At 40.1% G+C, this 21534-nt stretch overlaps 1 protein-coding gene across 2 annotated transcripts in view; it reads right to left on the bottom strand.

The window, feature by feature from the left end:
* AATF (apoptosis antagonizing transcription factor) overlaps positions 1-21534 on the bottom strand; it is a 105593-nt gene that overhangs the window by 78818 nt on the left and 5241 nt on the right. The window lies entirely within an intron of this gene.

Below are 21534 nucleotides of genomic sequence, written 5' to 3'. Positions count from 1 at the left end.
CACTCATGTTCTTATACCTTATAAACCTTACTGAGGACACCAGAAGTGCTTTCTAATTAGAACTTGAGTTACAACGTTTGTCTCTGCCCTTGCCCCCAACCCTTACCACATAACATTTATGTACCATCTTTATTTTTTTTAATGTTTATTTACTTATTTTGAGAGAAAGAGGAAACACATGAGTGGGGAAGGGGCAAAGAGAGAGAGAATCCCAACCAGGCTCCCTGCTGTCAACCAGAGCCCAATCAGGGGCTTGATCCCATGAAATGTGAGATCATGACCGAGCTGAAATCAAGAGTCAGAAACTCAACGACTGAGCCACCCAGGCGCCCCTAGGTACCATCTTTAGAATGTAAGACTCTTTAAGACTGTCTAAACAGCTTGTCTACTTATATAAATCTTCCTTGTATGGGGCACCTAGCTGGCTCAGTTGGTGGAGCATGCAACTCTTGATCTTGGGGTTGTGAGTTTGAGCCCCACATTGAGCATAAAAATTACTTAAAAAAAATAAAAAAATGTATATATTGCTTGTATGAAATAGTATAAATAGCTAGTAAGAACTCTTTTCAAAATAGTAGCATTCTGGATATTATCCAGAGGCTAATTTATCCAACTGCCTCAAGAAAAAACAGAATGTGGTAGATCTGAAATTAAACACCAAGCAAAACAATCAATATTACATGAAAGCTAATTAAAAATTACCAAAGAACTCAAGTTAAAGTTAAGTGCAGTTCAGGTATAGGAAACTTTCAAAGCAAATCATACGGACAAACTTACCTGGGGTCAAGTTAAAGGTAATTCTTAAGTAACCTTACAGCCTATGTATTTTTTTTTTTCTCAGACTGGTCTCCCCAATCCCTCTCCTCATCAAACTTCCACTAAAACTCAACGGAAAAAAAATATACATAGAAGAAAATATATACATATTAAAATGTCTGGAATAATAAACCTCATTGTTTTTTCTGAGAAGGATTTGGGAAAGTGGGAGAACTTTCACTTTTTCCTTTACATACCTACATATACACACGCACACAGTGAATATTACATATTCACAGTGAATATTACTGTGAATATTACATATACACACACTTAAAAAAAATATATGTAAAGATTTTACACACACACACACACACATGCACACCTATAGTAACAGAAGAACATAAGGACAAACTTAAGTCCCACAAAATCCCTAGCAAGTTTCATAAATATCAGAGAAAAAAATGTCTCTACTCCTGAAAATGCTTTGCAGCTTCTCATAGTATTTTTAAAACTAGACTAACTACTATTAGGAAAATGCATTACGAATAGATAAGCATTAGCCATGGCTGAGACCAGAAAGGAGGAACCTGCTGAACCAGTGATCTGATTCCATGCTTCCAACTGCTTTTTATACTCTCCTACACAACAAGATGGAGATCACCTTTGCCCAGACTAGGCATCCAAAAGAAATGGTTATAATAGAACCCAAACACTATGGAAAGTGATTTCATGAAAAAGCAACTAAAAAGAGGAATATTGTGAAACAGCTTAGTTGACATAAGCACAGGGGTATGTTTGTCTAAATCTCTGGGGTCATGTGGGTTATGAAAGGTAACCTCATTTATCAATATAACTACTATTACGCAGAGGGAAAAAAAAAGTCTGCAAAATCTGAGTAAACAATTACGACTCCACGCTATTATGCCTCCTACATTCAGCCAAGTGCAACAACCAACAAAAACCAAACACATAAATTCTCTATGTCTTCCAGGGGGATTTTTCCCTTTTAAACAAAGGATTTACTTTCTACTCTTCCACTGTGGCCCTCTCATTTGGATCACTTGTTCCTATTTTGGTCCAATGTATCCCTCAGGAGTTTCAATGAGTTGTGAATTAATTGTTATTCACAAGCAAAAAGAAAAAAAGAAGAAGAAAGAAAGAGAAAAAGCAGGATTAACTGCAATTGCCACTACAACTGCGAAGCGTGCATCCTACACTTTCACCATGTAAATAATGCACAGATCCTGCGGGAACATGCCAAACACCAGGATCCTTAATTAATGGAGCTCTTTAATGTGCAAATCAGGAACAAATTGCAAGTTCTGACTTGCATTGATTATGAAAACATTAATTGAATGAGCAAGACCCTAAAAAAAAAGGCAGAAGCCTAAGCCTTCGAAGAGACCAAAAGAATACAAAGCTCTGGAAACCAAACAAGTCTGACCGATGTTGAAAATGCAAACCTACAACTGAGTGCTGCTCACTAGCACACAATGAATTTAAAAACAAGAAACAGAAAACCAACCAACAGTTTGATCAGAAGGCAATCACTATAAAAGCATCTAGTCCACCAATGTCTTGCGTTAAGCAGAAAAATGAATGCTTACTCCAGAAGCTCGACACTGCTTTAAGAGAAAAAAAAATCACTTTATATATACACACACTTATATGTATATAGGTATAACAAAACAATGCTGTCTCTTTAAAAAGAAATTCATCCTATATAAATTATAGCCATAAACTTTTCCTGCAGTGCAGCCTAATTAATTCTTGTTCTATACACAAAGGGAAATGCTGGGTGACAAATGGGTGTGAAGCCAGAAAGCTGCCAGGTCTGCAAAACATTTTCTACTTCAATTTATAAGCAATTTTGCAGTAAATCATCAACCAGAACCTGGAATCTTAGGAATCTCTGAGTGTCCAAACCACATTATATCACTTATCAAAGAGAGAAGGAAAAAGAGTTTAAGGACATCTCATTTTTCAGTTCTAACCCACATCAAAATCTAGAAGCTCTGTGTAATCTATTATTCTCTTCTGGGTAAGGTTTTAGTAGCAAAGATATATTTTTCAAGCAAGAATGACACTATAGGGTGATGTAGCCCATTCTCCCATCCCTAGGAGTACTGTATCACGTATCCATTACCATAAGAAATATTCCCAGACTTATCTGGGAATAAGCACACAACCATTTCCCCCCACTCCCTCAATCCAAGCAAAATGCTCACAATCAAGCCAACCTAAAGGGTTCAGTGGTGAGCCACTGTGGAAAATCAGGTGGGAAACACTCCAAGGAAATGAGTCTACTGAAGAGGAAAATAGAAACTTACAGGAACAAAGAAAGCAGGGCTGCCCCTTTGTAGTCAGACCCTTCATCTGCTCCTAACCTCTGCCAGACCCTGATGTGTTCTCCATCCTTGCAGTTTTACCTTTTCCAGAAAGGCATATAAATGGAATTGTAAAGTATTGAGACTGGCATCTTTCACCTTACCATAAGACCTTTGAGATTCATCCACATTTTTGCGTTTATCAATAGTTGGTTCCTTTTTATTGTTGAGTAATGTAACACAATTTATTTATTTGCCTACTGAAGGATATTTGGGCTGTTTCCAGTTTTTGGTGATTATGAATAAAGCTGCTACAAACATGCACATACGAGTCTTTGTGTGCAGGCAAGTTTTCATTTCCCTATGGTATATATCTAAGCAGGACTGCTGGACATCTGGTAAAAAATGTTTAACTTTAAAAACAAAACCACTCAACTCTTATCCAAAGTTCCTGGACTATTTTGCATTCCCACCAACAATATGTGAAAGTTCGAGTTGCCCTCCATCTGTGTTGTCACTTGGTGTGGTCAGGGGTTTGTTTTGAGTCATTCTAAAAGGCATCTAAGAGGCAGGGGCATCTCATTGCAGTTTTACCTTGCATTTCCCTCAACACTAATGATTATGTTAAATATTTTTTCATGCACCTCTCTGCCATCATATGCTTTCCTCAGTTAAGTTTCTGTTCAAATCTTCTGCCCCCCCCCCCTGCTTTTTTAATAGGTATTTTTTTATTGTTCAGTTTTGGGAGTTCTTCATATATTCTGGATGGAAGTCCTTTGTCAGATGTTTCTATTTTGCAAATATTTTCTCTAAGTCTGTAACCTGTCTTTTCATTCCATTAACACATCTTTCACAGAGCAAGAGATTTTAATTTTGAGCCCATCAATTTGTTCTTTTATGGACTACACTTTTGATGCCATTATCTAAAAGCACTTTGCCTCACCCAAGGTCATCAAGATTTTTCTCCCACATTTTCTTTGAAACATTTTACAGTTTGGTTTTACTTTTAAGTTACTGATCTATTTTGTGTTGATTTTTGTATAAAGCATGAGCTACAGGTTGAAGTTCATTCTTTGGCAAATAAATGTACTATTGTTGTAATACCTTTTGTTGAAAAGACTATCCCTTCTTCACTGAACTGACTTTGCAACTTTGTACAAAGTCAATGGTCCATATTTGTGTGAATCTATTTCTCAACTCTATTCTATTCCACTGATTAAAAGGAATAAATCCACAAAAAGAAAGGACAAAGTATGAGAGAGAAGACAGCTTAAGCTAAGAGATTCCTTAGCTTAGCTTAGAGAAGATTCCTTAAGCTAAAAAATCAGTAGAACTATTACAGAGTTATTAGAATGTCTAAATTTTAAAAGACTGACCACACTAATTGTTTATGAGGATGTGGAGCAACTGGAACTCTTATACTCTGCTGGGGGGCTGTAAAGTGGTACAACCACTTTGGAAAACAGCTTAGCAGTTTCTCTAAAAGTTAAACATATACTGGGGCACCTGGCTGGCTCTGTTGGTAGAACATGCAACTCTGAATCTTGATACTGTGAGCAAGCCCCACACTGGGTACACAGATTACTTAAATAATAAAAAGAATTTTAAAAAAGTTAGGGGCGCCTGGGTGGCTCAGTCAGTTAAGCATCCAACTTTGGCTGAGGTCATGATCTCACAGTTAGTGAGTTGAAGCCCCACATCGTGTTCTCAGCTGTCAGCGCAGAGCCCGCTTTCACATTCTCGGTCTCCTTCTCTCTCTGCCCCTCCCCTGCACTCACACACACACACACACACACACACTCTCTCTCTCTCTCTCTCTCTCTCTCTCTCTCTCTCAAAAATAAATATTAAAAAAAAAAGTTAAGGGGCGCCTGGGTGGCTGTCGGTTAAGCGTCTGACTTCAGCTCAGGTCATATCTCGCGGTCCGTGAGTTCGAGCCCCGCGTCGGGCTCTGTGCTGACAGCTCAGAGCCTGGAGCCTGTTTCAGATTCTGTGTCTCCCTCTCTCTGACCCTCCCCTGTGCATGCTCTGTCTCTCCCTGTCTCAAAAATAAATAAAATGTTAAAAAAAAATTAAAAAAAAAAAAAAAGTTAAACATACACTAACCATTGACTCAGCCATTCCATTTTTTTTTTTTAATTTTTTTTTTCAACGTTTTTTATTTATTTTTGGGACAGAGAGAGACAGAGCATGAACGGGGGAGGGGCAGAGAGAGAGGGAGACACAGAATCGGAAACAGGCTCCAGGCTCCGAGCCATCAGCCCAGAGCCTGACGAGGGGCTCGAACTCACAGACCGCGAGATCGTGACCTGGCTGAAGTCGGACGCTTAACCAACTACGCCACCCAGGCGCCCCAACTCAGCCATTCCATTTTTAGTTATCCAGGAGAAATGAAAGTACATGTACATATTAAAACATATACACAAATGTTCACAGCAACTTTATCTGTAATAGCAATAACTGGAAATAAAACAAAATGTGTATATCCTTAATGAAACACTGTTCAGCAACAGGCAATAAACCATTGACATATGCAAAAATATATGATAAATCTCAAAATAATTACACTGAGAGAAAAGACCGACAAAAGACCAAAAAAAAAAAGTACAACCATATAATTCCATTTGTATAAAATTCTAGAAGACACAAACAGTGACAGAAAACAGAATAGTGGTTGCTTAGGGACAGCGAGGCAGGAAAGAAAGACTCTAAAGAAGCTGAGGAAACTTCTGGGGATGAGTAATATGTTCATTATCTTCATTGTGGTGATGGTTTCATGGGTGTATACACATGTCAAATTGTACAAATGCTGACAGGTTAAGTAAGCTGAGGACTGAGAACTGACCATTTCATTTAGCAACATGGGGGTCATCTGTGACCCTGGTGAGCAGTTTGGATAGAATGGCTTGACTGGAATAGGTTCATGAGAGAATAGGAAAAAGGGATCTGAGATCATGAATACAGACAATTCTTTCTCGGGATGTGGCTTTAGAGGGGAGCAGAGAAACGGGACCCATAGTTTATCATATGCCAATTATACCTAAAAAACCAGGCCTGTCTGTTTTTAAGTTTTTCTTTTTTTAAATTTATTTATTTTGAGGAGGAGAGAGGGAGAGAGAGTCCCAATCAGGCCCCGTGCTGTCAGTGCAGAGCCCAACGTGAGGCTCAACCTCACGAACCGTGAGATCATGACCCAAGCTGAAATCAAGAATTGAACACTCAAATGACTGAGCCACTCAGGAGCCCCAGTAAACCAGGTTTTTTAAAAAGTCAAATTAATAATGGACATAACAAACCTGAGGTTGATTCTGGTGTTAGCAGTGAAGAAGAATGAGAAGCAGTCCCCTTACGGTCCGTGAAAAAAAACCACAGAAGATTCAGGAACTGGCAGTGCTGGGCACCTCTAGAAGAGGAGAGCAAGACAAGGCTAAAAGTAGTCAGTACACTAGATCCTTTCCCGTAGGCAGAAGCTAAGAGCTTTATTCTCTCAAGAGAGTTAAACATAGCATCTCTAGACAGGAGGACACAAGACATGGGGCAAGGGCCTAATATTAAAAACAGAGGGAGTAAACTGAAGTTCAGAGATTGGATGCTGAGATCCCCAACCGGCCCACCTGCTAGAATGCCAGCAGCCAGGGAAGAGACAGAAAGTCCTCTAGCTACTATGATCCCATAAAGAGCAAAGATTTACGTAAAGATACTGACACTGGGGTTCACCAAATATGGTCCACATAGATTACCTTACAATGGAAAACACAGAAGAGACCTATTCAAACATACAAAACTTCTAATCAATGTTTCGGTACTCTACTCTTTAAGTTTTACTTATTTAAGCAAACTCTACACCCAACCTGTGGCTTGAACTCATAACCTGAGATCAAGAGTTACATGCTCTTCTGACTGAGCCAGCCAGGTGCCCCGGTACCCTACTCTTAAAAGTGAACAGAGAGCAAAGGATCACCAAACATCTAAGAAAAACATCTATCATATTATACAGGGGTTAAAACAAAAGAAAAGAAAGCCTAGAGGGCACAGGCTATGTAGAAAGAACACCTAAGAAATTATATATCATGTATATCCTCAGAGAAGTAACATTGAAATGACAGAAGAAATTAAAATACTGGATGGAAGGGTTTGATAATAAAGCTGAGGAAGTGTCTTAGAAAGTAGAACCAGGGGCACTTGGCTGGGTCTGTCAGTGGAACAAATGACTCTTGATCTTGGGGTCATGAGCTTGAGCCCCACATTGGGTATAGAGATTACTTAAAAATAAAATCTTGAAAGAAAGAAAGAAAGAAAGAAAGAAAGAAAGAAAGAAAGAAAGAAAGAAAGAACCACAAAAAAGAAAGAGAGAAAAGAATGGAAAATTGAAGAGGGAAAAAGAAGGGAATCAGAGGAACAGATTAACATCAAATGATAGGTCTTCCAAAAAAAAAAGAGAAAAATAGAGGACAGAAGATCACTAATAAAATAATTTCAAGGAAATTTCCAGGACTGAAAGGTGAATATCCAGGTAGAAAAGGCACTGTGAGTATTCCACACACTGGATAAGACCGACCTACACCAAGGTCTGTTGGTGGAACACCATGAAATTTCAGAATTCTGCAGACATAGAGAAGTCCCCAGTTTCCAAAAGGGGAGAAAGAAACAGTAAGATCAGGAATCAGAATGGCTTCTGACTTATCAAAAGCCAACTTTGAAGAGGGGAAGGAAATGGAATATGTTACAGAATTCTATAGATAATCAATCAATTGTGATGACAGAATAAAGATATTTTCAGACAATCAAGATCTAAATAGTTTACCTCTCCTGCACCATTTCTCAGCAAACTACTGGCAGATGCACTTCACCAAAATAAGGAAATAAGCAAGAAAAATCCTAAAAGAGGGGCTGCACAGAAGTGAAAAGCTAGGGGCGCCTGGATGGCTCAGTCGGTTAAGCGTCTTGACTTTGGCTGAGGTCATGATCTCACGGTCCAGGAGTTCGAGCCCCATGTCAGGCTCTGTACTGACAGCTTGGAGCCTGGAGCCTGCTTTGGTTTCTGTGTCTCCCTCTCTGTGCCTCCACCCCCCACCCCCCGTCCCAGCTCACGCTCTGTCTCTCTTGCTCTCAAAAATAAACAAACATAAAATTTTTTTTTTTTTTTTTGAGAAGCTAAGGTTGTCCCCCGGGTGATAAAGGGAGAAGCCAGCATGATAGCTGGGCATCGGGGAAGGTGAACAGTCCAGATTAGAGCAGGTCAAAAGGCTCTGGGAGACACTTCTTCAGAAAGATAAATTGGCAGAATCTCTGATACAACTGAGTATCTTGAGGGGAGATTTAGACAACTAGAGAAAAGTTTGGGCTTGAATAACTGCAGAGAAGTCAATACAAACAAAAATGTAACAATTATTAACTCTAGAAGACAAAATGATGTGTGGGAACAGACAAATAACCATAGTATATATATTACATGGCTCTGCTGTGAACAGTGTTTACACAGACATAATCATGTAAATACTGACTATTGATCTAACCAAATTACAATATACAACCACAGAGGGATAGAAGTTATCTATGAGTGTAGTAGGAACGAGAGCTAAGTCCTCATTTTCATATGAAGCACCAACAGATAATGCCTAAAACTGAAAAATCAAGCAGAAACAAAACATGTTAATTAGAGATATGAACAGAAATCTATGGATTCCAAAAAAATACAACAAAATAATTAAAAATGGAATTGCTGCTTTGGCATAGTAGGTTCTGGCAAGGGAGTAGTAGTCCACAGGCAGCAGGAATTGGTTTTCATATCACGCTTTATAAAATTGGCTCTCTAAATTATATACATATAAAAATTGTGTAAAAATCTGAAAGAAAGAGGTAAAAATTCTTAAAATTTTTTTTAAAAATGGGGGGAGTGCCAGATTGGTTGAGCATCTGTCTCTGGATTTCAGCTCAAGTCATGATCCCAGGGTTGTAGGATCGAGCCCCATGTTGGGCACGGAGCCTGCTTAAGATTTTCTATCTCCCTCTGTCCCTTGCCCCTACTCACATGCTCTCTCTCTCTCTAAAATAAAAAAGATAAAAATAAAAATAAAAAATGAGGAAAGAGATGGCTGGCTGGCTCAGTTGGTCATAGAATATGAGACTCTTTTTTTTTTTTTTAATTTTTTTTTTCAACGTTTTTTATTTATTTTTGGGACAGAGGGAGACAGAGCATGAACGGGGGAGGGGCAGAGAGAGAGGGAGACACAGAATCGGAAACAGGCTCCAGGCTCCGAGCCATGAGCCCAGAGCCTGACGCGGGGCTCGAACTCACGGACCGCGAGATCGTGACCTGGCTGAAGTCGGACGCTTAACCGACTGCGCCACCCAGGCGCCCCAAGAGACTCTTTTTTTTTAATGTTTGTTTATTTTTGAGAGAGACCCATGTGTGCGCACGCCTGCAAGCGGGGGAGGACTAGCGAGAGGGGGACAGAGGATCCAAAGTGGCTCCACGCTGACAGCAGTGAAATGGATGTGGGGTTTGAACTCACGAACTGCAAGATCAGGACCTGACCAAAGCCACAAGCTCAACCGACTAAGCCACCCAGGTGCCCCGAGCATGAGACTCTTTATACTGGGGTCATGAATTCCAGCTCCACATTGGGTATAGAGATTACTTTAAAAAATAATACATAAATTGTTTAAAAAAGTTTTTAAAGAGGAAAAAGTCCAAGGGAAACAGAAAAGCTGGTGGAGATAGGAACAATTCTAGGAACTAAAGTAAATATAAAACAAAAACAAAAACTTTTAAATATATATAATATACTCTAAGTATGCTAATTATATAGAAAAGGAACATTCAGGGGCGCCTGGGTGGCTCAGTAGGTTAAGCGTCCGACTTCGGCTCAGGTCACGATCTCGCGGTCCGTGAGTTCGAGCCCCGCGTCAGGCTCTGGGCTGATGGCTTAGAGCCTGGAGCCTGCTTCAGATTCTGTGTCTCCTTCTCTCTCTGCCCCTCCCCCGTTCATGCTCTGTCTCTCTCTGTCTCAAAAATAAATAAATGTTAAAAAAAAAAATTAAAGGGGTGCCTGGGTGGCTCAGTCGGTTGAGCGTCCGACTTCGGCTCGGGTCACGATCTCGCGGTCCGCGAGTTCGAGCCCCGCGTCGGGCTCTGGGCTGATGGCTCAGAGCCTGGAGCTTGCTTCTGATTCTGTGTCTCCCTCTCTCTCTGCCCCTCCCCCGTTCATGCTGTGTCTCTCTCTGTCTCAAAAATAAACGTTAAAAAAAAAAAAAAATTAAAAAAAAAAGAAAAGGAACATTCAGAAAACAAAAGGCCTCTTACAGATTAAAATATGATCACACACAAAAAAGAACTAGAAATCAAACTCAAAATCTTTTAGGACATGGAAAATCACAAAAAGATGGAAAATGCTAAAGAAACACATAAGAGACACGACCCAGGTTTAGTATCTAAAACAGAGAAGAGAAAATGAAAGAAAGAAAATTATCAAAGAAAGATTAGAAGAGGATTTTCCCCAAACTGAAGGACCCCAGTGTTCAGGCTAACAGGGCCCAGGAAGTACTCAGCACAATGAATAAAAAGGACCCATACCTAGACATCTCTTCAGGTAATTTGAGAAAACCAAAAGTAAAGGAAAGATCCCAAACATTTCCAGAGAGCAAAACAAGCCAGTCACAAAGGAATGAAACTCAGAGCAGCATCTACCTCCTCATCGACAATACTCTGATGACAAAAAACAAGAGACTGTGTGGTAGGCTGAATGGTCCCCCAAAGAGGTTCACATCCTAATCCCCAGAACCCATGACTATGTTACCTGACATGGCAAAAGGCCTTTGCAGATGTGAATAAGGATCTGAGATGGGAAAATTATCCTGAATTAGCCAGGTGGGCCCAATGGGGTCACGAAGGCCTTGTAAATGAAAAGTAGTAGGGTCAGAGTCACAAAAAGAGAGGTTAGAAGAATGACACCGCTGGTTTTGAAGATGGAATAGAGCCATGAGCCAAGGAATGTGGGCAGCTTCTAGAAGCTGGAAATGCCAAATCAACATTCTCCCCTGAAGCCTGCAGAAGGAGCACAGCCCTGCTGATGCCCTGGTTTTAGGACTTCTCACCTCCAGAACTGTAAGATAAAAAATAAATAATTGCATGCTGTTTGAAGCCACCAAGCTTGTGGTGATTTGCTGTGGTAGCAATGGCAAACTAATACAGAGCAGTACTTTAGAATTGTGAGGGAAAGTCATTTTCAACCTAGAAATTTGTGCCTAATATACACAATGAAGGGGCGTCTGGGTGGCTCAATCGGTTAATCATCCGACTTTGGCTCAGGTCATGATCTTGCTGTTTATGGGTTTGAGCCCCGCATTGGGCACTGTGCTAACAGCTCAGAGCCTGGAGCCTGCTTCAGATTCTGTGTCTCCCCCTCTCTCTCTGCCCCTCCCTTGCTCATGCTCTGTCTCTCTCAATAATAAATAAATGTTAAAAAATTAAAAAAAAAAAATAAAAGAATATAGCAAGGAAGAATGGGGGCAGAGTGTTTTTAAATCTACAAGAACTCAAATAATTTACTCCCCACACATTTTTTGGCCACAAACTGACAAAGTAAACTGAGATAAAGGAAGACAAGAGAGCCCAAAAATAGCTTTATCCAAGAAGAGCAACGAAAAAAAAATTCCAGGTGTACAACTGTGCACTAGTCCCAAGAAACAATAACCAGTTCAAACTGAGAAAACACAACAGAAGAGATGGCGCAGATTTGAAGTTTGGGGAAAAAAGACTGAGCTGAAACTGAGCTACAGGGTCAGCGGGTTAGGGGAAGTGAGGATTAGAGACCTAAGGAGAAAATGATGTAATAAATTAATAGTCTGAATGTGAAGCAAATGAAAATGCAGCATGGTTTTAAGCAGCTGATACAGGGTTATTAATAAAAGATCTACTTGAACTAGGAACTTGAACCACACTAAGAACGCTGTCCTTTCAGTGGCCCAGGAACTGTGACTCTGAACATACAGGAAAAAAGTGTAAGTCTCCAGTTCTTCCCTGCCCAGCAATTATACCTTACTTGCATGGTAATAACACTGTAAACGCAGTTTATTGGTTTTTCAACTCCTGGGGTCAACACACGGATAAAACACTGGGCTCCTGGTTGCAGCTGCAGGCAGACTGTAAAACTGCAGTGGAAAGAAGATGGAATGACTATTTCATACATCTTCCTCAAAGTTTCTGCTATCTCATCCCCTATTCCTCATTCACAATTTATGACCTTGGTTTCTATTTCGAAGAAAATAGAACAATCAAAAGAGAAGTTTCAGACTCCTATCGGTGTCTATTTATACACTACCTCCCCGCCTGTCACTACAGTTAAACTGTCCATACTGCTATCGAAGGCCACCCTTCCTGTGCACTAGTCCCATCTCCACTTACCTACTCAAGGGCATTGCTACAGCAGATGGATCACTCTTATCAACATGAAAACACGCTGTTACTTCCCCGTCTCAAAATAAACAAAAAACACTTCTTTCTTGACTCCATATCCTTCTCCACCTAACATCCCATTTCTCTGCTCCCTTTTATTTTTTTTTATTTTTATTTTTATTTTTTTTAACATTTTTTATTTATTTTTGGGACAGAGAGAGACAGAGCATGAACGGGGGAGGGGCAGAGAGAGAGGGAGACACAGAATCGGAAACAGGCTCCAGGCTCCGAGCCATCAGCCCAGAGCCTGACGCGGGGCTCGAACTCACGGACCGCGAGATCGTGACCTGGCTGAAGTCGGACGCTTAACCGACTGCGCCACCCAGGCGCCCCAGTCTCTGCTCCCTTTTAAAGCCATATCCCTAGAAAGAGTTTACACTCTCAGATCCCTTTTTCCCATCCTCATGCAAACCCATTCCCGTCAAGCCTGTATCCTTCCCACTCCACCAAAACTGCTCACCAAGGTCACAGCGGACCACTGTGTTGCTAAATGAAATGGTCAATTTTCAGTCCTTTTTAACCTGTCGGTAGCATTCTCATCTTTCATACCAGAGAATAAATGAAGCAAGAAACAGAGATATAAACAAGCTACCTAAAATTATAGAAGCAAACAGAAAAAGAATGAGACTAAATGCAAGGCAAAGGGCCACTGTTGTCTTCCTGAATGCTTCTGTACTACTTGTTTATGCCTGTATGATATTAATGAAATGATTTAAGCATAGTTTTAAGACAATAACAATAACAAAGGACAGTAGCATCTTAGGCAGTGGTTAGGTTCTCAAGTCTGAGCATAAAGCAAAAATCAAGTTCTGATAAAACTACTTGAAAATCGCTAAAACGGCTCCTAAAGTTCAGCACTGTACAGTCTCTAAGCAAGTTCGACACAGGCAGTTCCACCCCCTCAAACTCTAGGGCACACAGTTATTTCAGCAATTAAATACAGATGAGTACATTTAGGGACCATGCTGTACAAAGACTGCATTCTGTAAGTTTAAAAAGCAGATTCAGTCTGTCTGACAAGATGCTCCCTGGAGAGGTTCAGGCTTAGTTGGGGGCACTGGCTCACTGGATACAATGGCCAGCAGAATTTCTGTCACTATTTAAGTTGTTTCTCCCTCTTCTTATTTGGCCAGACATCTATAGTTAAAAGTGGGTTCATTGGGGCGCCTGGGTAACTCAGTCGGTTAAGCATCTCACTTCTGCTCAGGTCATGATCTCACGGTTTGTGAGCTGGAGCCCCACGTTGGGCTCTCTGCTGTCAGCACAGAGCCTGCTTCAGTTCCTCTGTCCCCCTCTATCTCTGTCCCTCCCCTGCTGGTGCTAAATAAATAAATAAATAAATAAAAACTTGAAAAATAGTGGGTTCATTATATGTCCATATAATGAGGCTCCAAAATACAATGATTTGCACAGCTTCCCCGTGAATACAGCAGGTTGAGTAATCCTATTAGGGAACCACTGCTATTACCAGCTACTACAAGTCAGGGTTGCTTCCTGCTCCTGTGGCCAAAGACAACCCTAATTCCTAAGAAACCCAAAGCAATAAAATACATTTTCTGACTAGACTGGTTTCAGCTGTTTTCGAGCTTCCACAGCTCAGTGATCCATCTAGGGTTCATCTCTCCAGGGTAGGTGGAGTCACTGCCTAGGAATCTGACACTCTCCTCCAGGTCCCATCGCTTGCTCACTTTGGAAAAGCACTTGCTCCGTGATCCAATCTCACTCTCTATAGAATATAAATGCCTAATTAGCCAGGTTGGACAAATTAAGTACTAGTCAGTAGGGTCTAAAAATCTTCCTACATAAAACTCATTCTCTAATAAACAAAACATAGCACATATTTCAATGCTAAATCAACAGGTATTATGTAAATATCAGACAGAAGTTTATCAAGAAATGACTGCCTTCATTTCCCACCTACAGTTTAGGAAAAATAAGAGATCAATAATGCTGTGGTGGCAGGAGAATAGGAAAACAACAGTCACAGATGAGAATTTCAATTGTTACATTTCTTCTAAGGGCCAATTTGGCAATATATCCCGAAAGCCTTAAAAAAAAAAAACAAAAAAAAAAAAAACAAACCCACAATCTCTTTGTCCCAGCAATTGCATTTCCAGGGAATATAGATCTGTGCTGTCCAGTACAGTACCCATTAGCCACATGTGGCTATTGAGCTCTTGAAATGTGCTTAGTCCAAATTGAGATGAGCCATAAATGTAGAATACACTCAGGACTTCAAAGATTTAACATGAAAAAAGATACATAAAATACCTCATTAATATTTGTATATTGACTACATGTTAAAATATTTTTGATATATGGGGTTAAATAAAATATACCACAAGCTAATTTCACCTGTTTTCTTAGACTTTTTTTAATGCAGTTACTAGAAAATTTTAAATTACATATGTGGCTTACATTATATTCCTACTGGAAGGGCTACTTTTAGACAAATTGCACAAATATGTATGTACAAGGATGTTTATCAAAGCACACTTTATAAATGTGAAAAACTAGAATAAACCTAAGCATCCATCAATACAGACTGGTTAAATAAATTGCAGTAAATCTATAAAATGGAATATTCTGTAGCCACTGAAAATGCTGATGTACATCTAAATATACTGACATGAAATGATATATTAGGTAGAAAAAAAATAAGCTTACAAAATAGTACATATTTATAAGATTCCTTTTTCTTTTTTTTAAGGGAGCACGTGTGTGTGAGCATGTGTGTGTAAGCACAGAAAAAGGTCTGAAAGGTTATTCATCAAAATGACAACCGTGGTTACCTCTGGGCAGTAGGATTACAAGTAATCCTTATTTTCTTCTTTATGCTTTTATGTATTTTCTGAATTTCTAAAGTAAGCATGACATAATTTTATAAATGAAATAAAGATATTTTTAAAAATGAGCCATCAGCTGAAACAAAAAGTTCAGGCTTATCTCATTTTTGCTAGATGAAGTCTACAGTAACAAGGGTCCTTAATCCTACACAATGCTACATTAAGAGACACTTGCAAGTACCTCTGTCCCAAGCTATACTTGAACTTATCCCAATAAAGAATGTTTCAGGGTTCTACATATCATTTGTGAAAAATCTGCCATGGACCCATAAGGTGTTAACTGAGAGAACGCAGAAATAGATGTTCATGCATTTGTCACTTAAAGCAACTAAGTAATTTTAAAAGGTGGGGGAGTTTCACTGATAATATTAGTTGCCTATGGGATGGGGAACTGGGTGGCAGTTCCTGAATGGCACAAGGGTGGCAAACAAAATTTTCTCTACACAGCCATTTGGTATCTTTTATATTTTGAGTGCTGTGAATCTACTTCCTACTTTAAAAATAAATAAAACTTAAAAAACAAAACAGAAACATCTATAAAGACTCCATGAATGCCCATGACTTACTCAAAATCTAAAAAGTTATTCTTAAGGTGTCTACTAGTGCTGAGGTCAAATTAACATTAAAAATTTTAGTCTGTTCAGGTCAAAATAGTTGAAGGCCCGGGGGAAGGGCCACAGAGCGAGGAGACGGTGAAGATGGGGGGAGCAAATACAATGTAATTTATTAATAGTGGAATTTGGTTTTATACTTGTAGGCAAGTAAAGAATTCCAACACTTCCTCTATATTTATATTACATTATGCTATGTTCTTGGATTTTTTTGCTTATGGGAAATAGCAAAATGTCAACCATTGTTTCTATTAAAGGTCTTTAATGATACTGCATTTTAGACCTGTAATGAAACATGGTGCTCACTGCAGTTTGTAATGCATCTCATTAAATACATTAATAACATGCATTTCACTAAAAGGTCAACTTATTATGGCTGAAGTTTGGCTTTCCTTTTAATCACTTCATTTAAAGCGATAGAGCAAACTCTGGAAAAGATCGTACAGTGCGCCTGTTACAGAAATGCTCTCTCAATTCTCTCATCCATTAATATCAGTTATGCTTATTAAGAAATCACTGTTAATGTTTGTATGTGAAATAATAGTATTGTGATTTTTTTAAGAAACTCTTTTAGAGTTACATGCTGATTTATTGATAAAATGATAGAATACCTAGTATTTGCTTCAAACTAATCCAGAAATAGGGGGAGAGTTAGTATATAGATGAAATAAGATTGGTCAGGAATTGATGATTGCTTAGCTCATAATGGTATGTGGGTTCACTGTGCAATTCTCCACGCTTTGGTACAAGTTTGATATATCTCATAATAATTTTTAAATAAGTCATGCTGAGGTTTCCTTAAGTAACTTGCCTTCTTCCTTATACACTGCTGCCAGCAACATAAAAGACCTGCCTCCTAATACTGCAGAACTGCAGAAAAACAGAGAGGAAAAGGTAATCTCTTCAGAGAAACAGTCTTGCCCACTGAAAAATCCCTTAATTTTGCTAAGGTTACTTTATGACTTACCACTTATGCAACTCTTAAAATACCAAAAAATGTCTTTGAAACTACCTAACGCTTCCAGAGCTGTAATTACCAACACGTAACACCAAGGTGATCGGGGACTAAGTGCGTGTGTGTTGGGGAAGGAAGGAGATAACCTGTTTAGTCTCAGAAAAGTAGAGTTGAGGGTGCTGAAGTAAGAATGGCATGCAGCTCAGGAGTTTACTGTGGCTAAAATGTGCTGTGCTAGAGGCTACCATTACTACGTAAGAGTAAACGGCAACGCCAAGGACAGAATACGTCAAGAAAACCCAACCTGAGAACAGGTTCCTGCACACGATGAAACGGGCATTGAGAGAATAAAACAAGAGTCTGAGGTGAGAAGAAATCAGAAAGGCAGGAGAACCCAAACAGCATTCGTAGTGTCACTAAAGCCAAAGGGAAGTATTTCAAGGAAAAGTTGAATGCTTCAAGGAGGCAGTGGCTGGGTTTGGTGACAAGGAAATCTCTGGTTATCTTTCTGTAATCACGAGACAAGGGCTGAATTATAAGCATTACAGAAGAATGTAGCACTACACTTTCCAGAGCAAATGCATAAGTTATGTAGGAGGTTTGAATTCTAATAAAAAGTCAAAAAACACTGAAGACAGTGGGGATGATGGTTATTACACTGATATTATTACACTGATGCATATTACACTGATAACCATCATTCACATGGCTGATCATTACCAAACACCACCTTCAGCAGAAAAATACCCACACCTAACAGTTGTGGGGTGCAATGTGCCAGACACTGTGCTAACACTTTCCGTTGATCATGCCCATTAATTCTCACGACCGTACCATCACCATTTTACTGCGAAGTTAAGGAATCTTGCCAAGGTCACAGTTAATCCATTGCTGAGATGGAATCTAAAGCTAGGCAGTCTAACTTTAACTCCTAGAAGGCCAAGCAAACTGACAGGCGATTTAAAGACAGTAAATTCCAGTGCCTATTGTGGGGTCAGTACAAATTCAGCCTATGTTCCACACCAGCTATACAGCACAGTTTATGGTGCATCCAAAGTAATGTAGCCCAGAAATTTTTCTTAAACTGTTTCTCAACACAGGGAGGTACACAACGTATTATGTCATACTGTCATAAGAAGATTGAAAATAAACCAAAAAAAAGCTACCCTGGGGTGCCTGGCTGGCTTACTCCATAGAGCATGCAACTTCTGATTTTGGGGTCATCAGTTTCGAGCCCCACCTTGGGTGTAGAGATGACTTAAAAAATAAAATCTTAAGAACAAAAATTAGCCACCCTTCAGATGTGCAGAAATACTAGTATTAGATAATACTAGTATTTTCACTCTCCTATCTTAGAATATATGTGACACCAAACAAATGTTCCTTTCTTCTTCCTCCTCCACTGCAACCCACCCTGTCAGATTCATAGACATCTGTCACATTAACTGGAATTCACCAATGAGGCAAAGAGGCAATTTGGTTAAGCACAAAAAAAGGCAGATTAAGATCAGAATAGTTACAGGGGTGCCTGGGTGGCTCAGTCAGTTGAGTGTGTCCAACTTCAGCTCAGGTCATGATCTCACAGTTCATGAGTTAGAGCCTCACATCGGGCTCGCTGCTGTCAATGCGAAGCCTGCTTTGGATCCTCTGTCCCCTCTCCGCACCTGGCCCCGACCTTCCTCCACACCCTCTCTCTCAAAAATAAACAAACATTAAAAAAATTCATAATGGGGCGCCTGGGTGGCTCAGTCGGTTAAGCGTCCGACTTCGGCTCAGGTCACGATCTCATGGTCCGTGAGTTCGAGCCCCGCGTCGGGCTCTGTGCTGACAGCTCAGAGCCTGGAGCCTGCTTCAGATTCTGTGTCTCCCTCTCTCTCTCTGTTCCTTCCCCGTTCATGCTCTGTCTCTCTCTGTCTCAAAAATAAATAAACATTAAAAAAAAAATTCATAATAGTTGCAAAATAAAAGTTAAATAATATTAAAGTAGTTAAAGGAACTAAATTGGTACCCAAGAATATGTCCACCTGACACTAACTAACCCTTAAAATATCAACATTTTAAGATGAATCAAAAAAAAAAAAGGGAAAGGCTCAAGCAAGAAGAGTAACAAGTTACAAAATGGGAAAGGTCTCCTCACCAAACACTTCAAACATTTAACCTAGAGCAATTAGGTCCCATCCCAAAGCATACCAGAAATTAGGGTACCAAGGCATTAAAAATAGTAGAGAAATGGGGCACCTGGCTGGCTTAGTCAGCAGAACATACAACTCTTGATCTTGGGATCATGAGTTCGAGTCCATGCGGGGTGGAGAGTTTACTTCAAAAAAAAAAAAAAATTAAAAGAAAATAGCAGATAAGTAATCCAAAAATCTCACAAATTTTGAAAACTGCCAGCCTATCTTTTATTTAAGGGAGGTAGAGGTAAAAGGTGAGTTTGCAGGGTTCCTGACTTCAAGTACGACAGGACATCTAAAAGCTAGACCCTAGGAAAAAATTCCTAATTAAAGCGGGTATTTTGGGGTGCCTGGCTGGCTCAGTCAGTAGAACGTGCAACTCTTAATCTTCGGGTCGTCAGCTTGAGCTCCATGTGTGGCACAGAGTTCACTTTAAAAAAAAAAAACCAGGTAGGGGTGGCTGGGTGGCTCACTCAGTTGAGCGTCTGACTCTTGATTTCAGCTCAGGTCATAATGTCATGGTTCATGGGCTCGAGCCCCACACTGGGCTCTGCACTAACAGCACAAAGCCTTCCTGGGATTCTCTTACTCCTTCTCTTTCTCTTCCCCTGACTGCCCCAAAATAAATAAATAAACAACAACAACAAGTATTCTCTCATAAGAAAGCTTTGCAGAACCCCCTACCCTAAAAATCCTACATATTTACTTCGAAGTTTGAGGTGATCCTATCTGGAATCAGATGTCCTTCTCGGGTCCCTTCCAACTCTAATCTATGATACTATAAAAATAAGTTGTTTTTTTTTTTTTAATTTTTTTAAAAATGTTTATTTTTGAGAGAGAGACAGACGAGAGAGAGAGAGAGAGAGAGAGAGAGAGAGAATGAGCGGGTGAGGAGCAGAGAGAGAGGGAGACACAGAATCTGAAGCAGGCTCCAGGCTCTGAGCTGTCAGCACATAGCTGGATGCGTGGCTTGAACTCATGAACCACCGAGATCATGACCTGAGCCGGAGTCAGCACTTAACCAACTGAGCCACCAGGGGCCTCTAAAAAGAAGTTTTAAAGAGCAAATGAAAACACTTAAGTCTCAACATGCAGATAAGGAATAGCAATTCCAATCCAACCACAGTGCACTCGGCCCAAATCGCCCTCTGCCCCCATCCTTTAGGGCCCTTGGGCACATAGCACACAGACCACAGGAGGCAGTGTGGTGCAGAAGGGAGACTTCTAGACCATAAGGCAGGAAAGCTGGAGTTTGGTCTGCTGTGCATGAACAAGTGCTATAATCTGGGCCCTGGTTTTCTCATTTGTAAAATCAGGGGCCTGAGAACCAAGTAATTTCTAAATTCCTCTTCCATAATTCTCAGGCTTTATAGCTCAGCACTTCTCTCCCAAAATTTTTCCTCCCTCTACAGTCATCACCTTTCCTCACTCTGTGTAACCCAAAGGGAGACATAAATCAGACCATCTTAGCATGTTTTCTAGAAACCTTCTAACAAAGGCATCTTTTTTTAAAAATATATTTTATCTATTTTGAGAGAAAGAAAGCACACAGGAGGGGGAGAAAGACTGGGAGAGAGAGAGAGAGAGAGAGAGAGAGAGAGAGAGAGAGAGAGAGAGAGAGAGAGAGAGAGAGAGAATCCCAAGTGGGCTCCACACCATCAGCATGGAGCCCCATGTGGGGCTTGAACTCATGAACCGTGAGATCATGACCTGAGCTGAAATCAAGAGTAAGACGTTTAACCAACTGAACCACCCAGGCACCCCAAGAAAGGCATCTCTTAAGCACATAATACAACCACTTTTAATGAACTGGGATCAGCCATCCCTTATCTCTTGTTCTATACCTGTGGGTTTGCACATAGTGTTCTCTGAGCATTAAAGAAGTAACTCAGAAAGCCAAAGGCAAGTGGGGGAGGGAAGTGAGGGCAGGTAAGAGAAAAGTGGATATGGCATCACTTAGAACTCAAACCATTTCAGTCAAAACTGTCTTTGTTTAATAAGAGTTATAATGCTTTTTTTTTTTAAGGTAAAAACTAGGGGCCTGGGTGGCTCAGTTGGTTAAGCATCCAGCTCTTGATTTCAGTTCAGGTAAAGCTCTCACAAATCAGGAGATCGGTTCGTGAGAGCCATCTCTTGAGCCCGAAGATGGGCTCTGCACTGACAGCGTGGAAACTGCTTGGGATTCTCTCTCTGCCCCTCCCTTGCTTGCGCAGGGCACCCAAGTGCTGTCTCTCTCTGTCCCCCTCTCAAAATAAATACATAACCTTAAAAAAAAAAAAAGTTAAAAAACTACTCTGTACTATATTATCACTAAAACCAAATACTCTCTTCTTAAATTCTGTGGTGCTGCAAATACAGTCCCAGTGTATCCCAATGTATCCCAGTGGTTCTAAAGTATCTCCATA

This window comes from Neofelis nebulosa, chromosome 16 (genome assembly GCF_028018385.1).
Source record: "Neofelis nebulosa isolate mNeoNeb1 chromosome 16, mNeoNeb1.pri, whole genome shotgun sequence".
NCBI lineage: Eukaryota > Metazoa > Chordata > Mammalia > Carnivora > Felidae > Neofelis > Neofelis nebulosa.
Note: the sequence above shows the minus strand (reverse complement) of the source record. Positions and strands in the feature narration are given on the sequence as shown.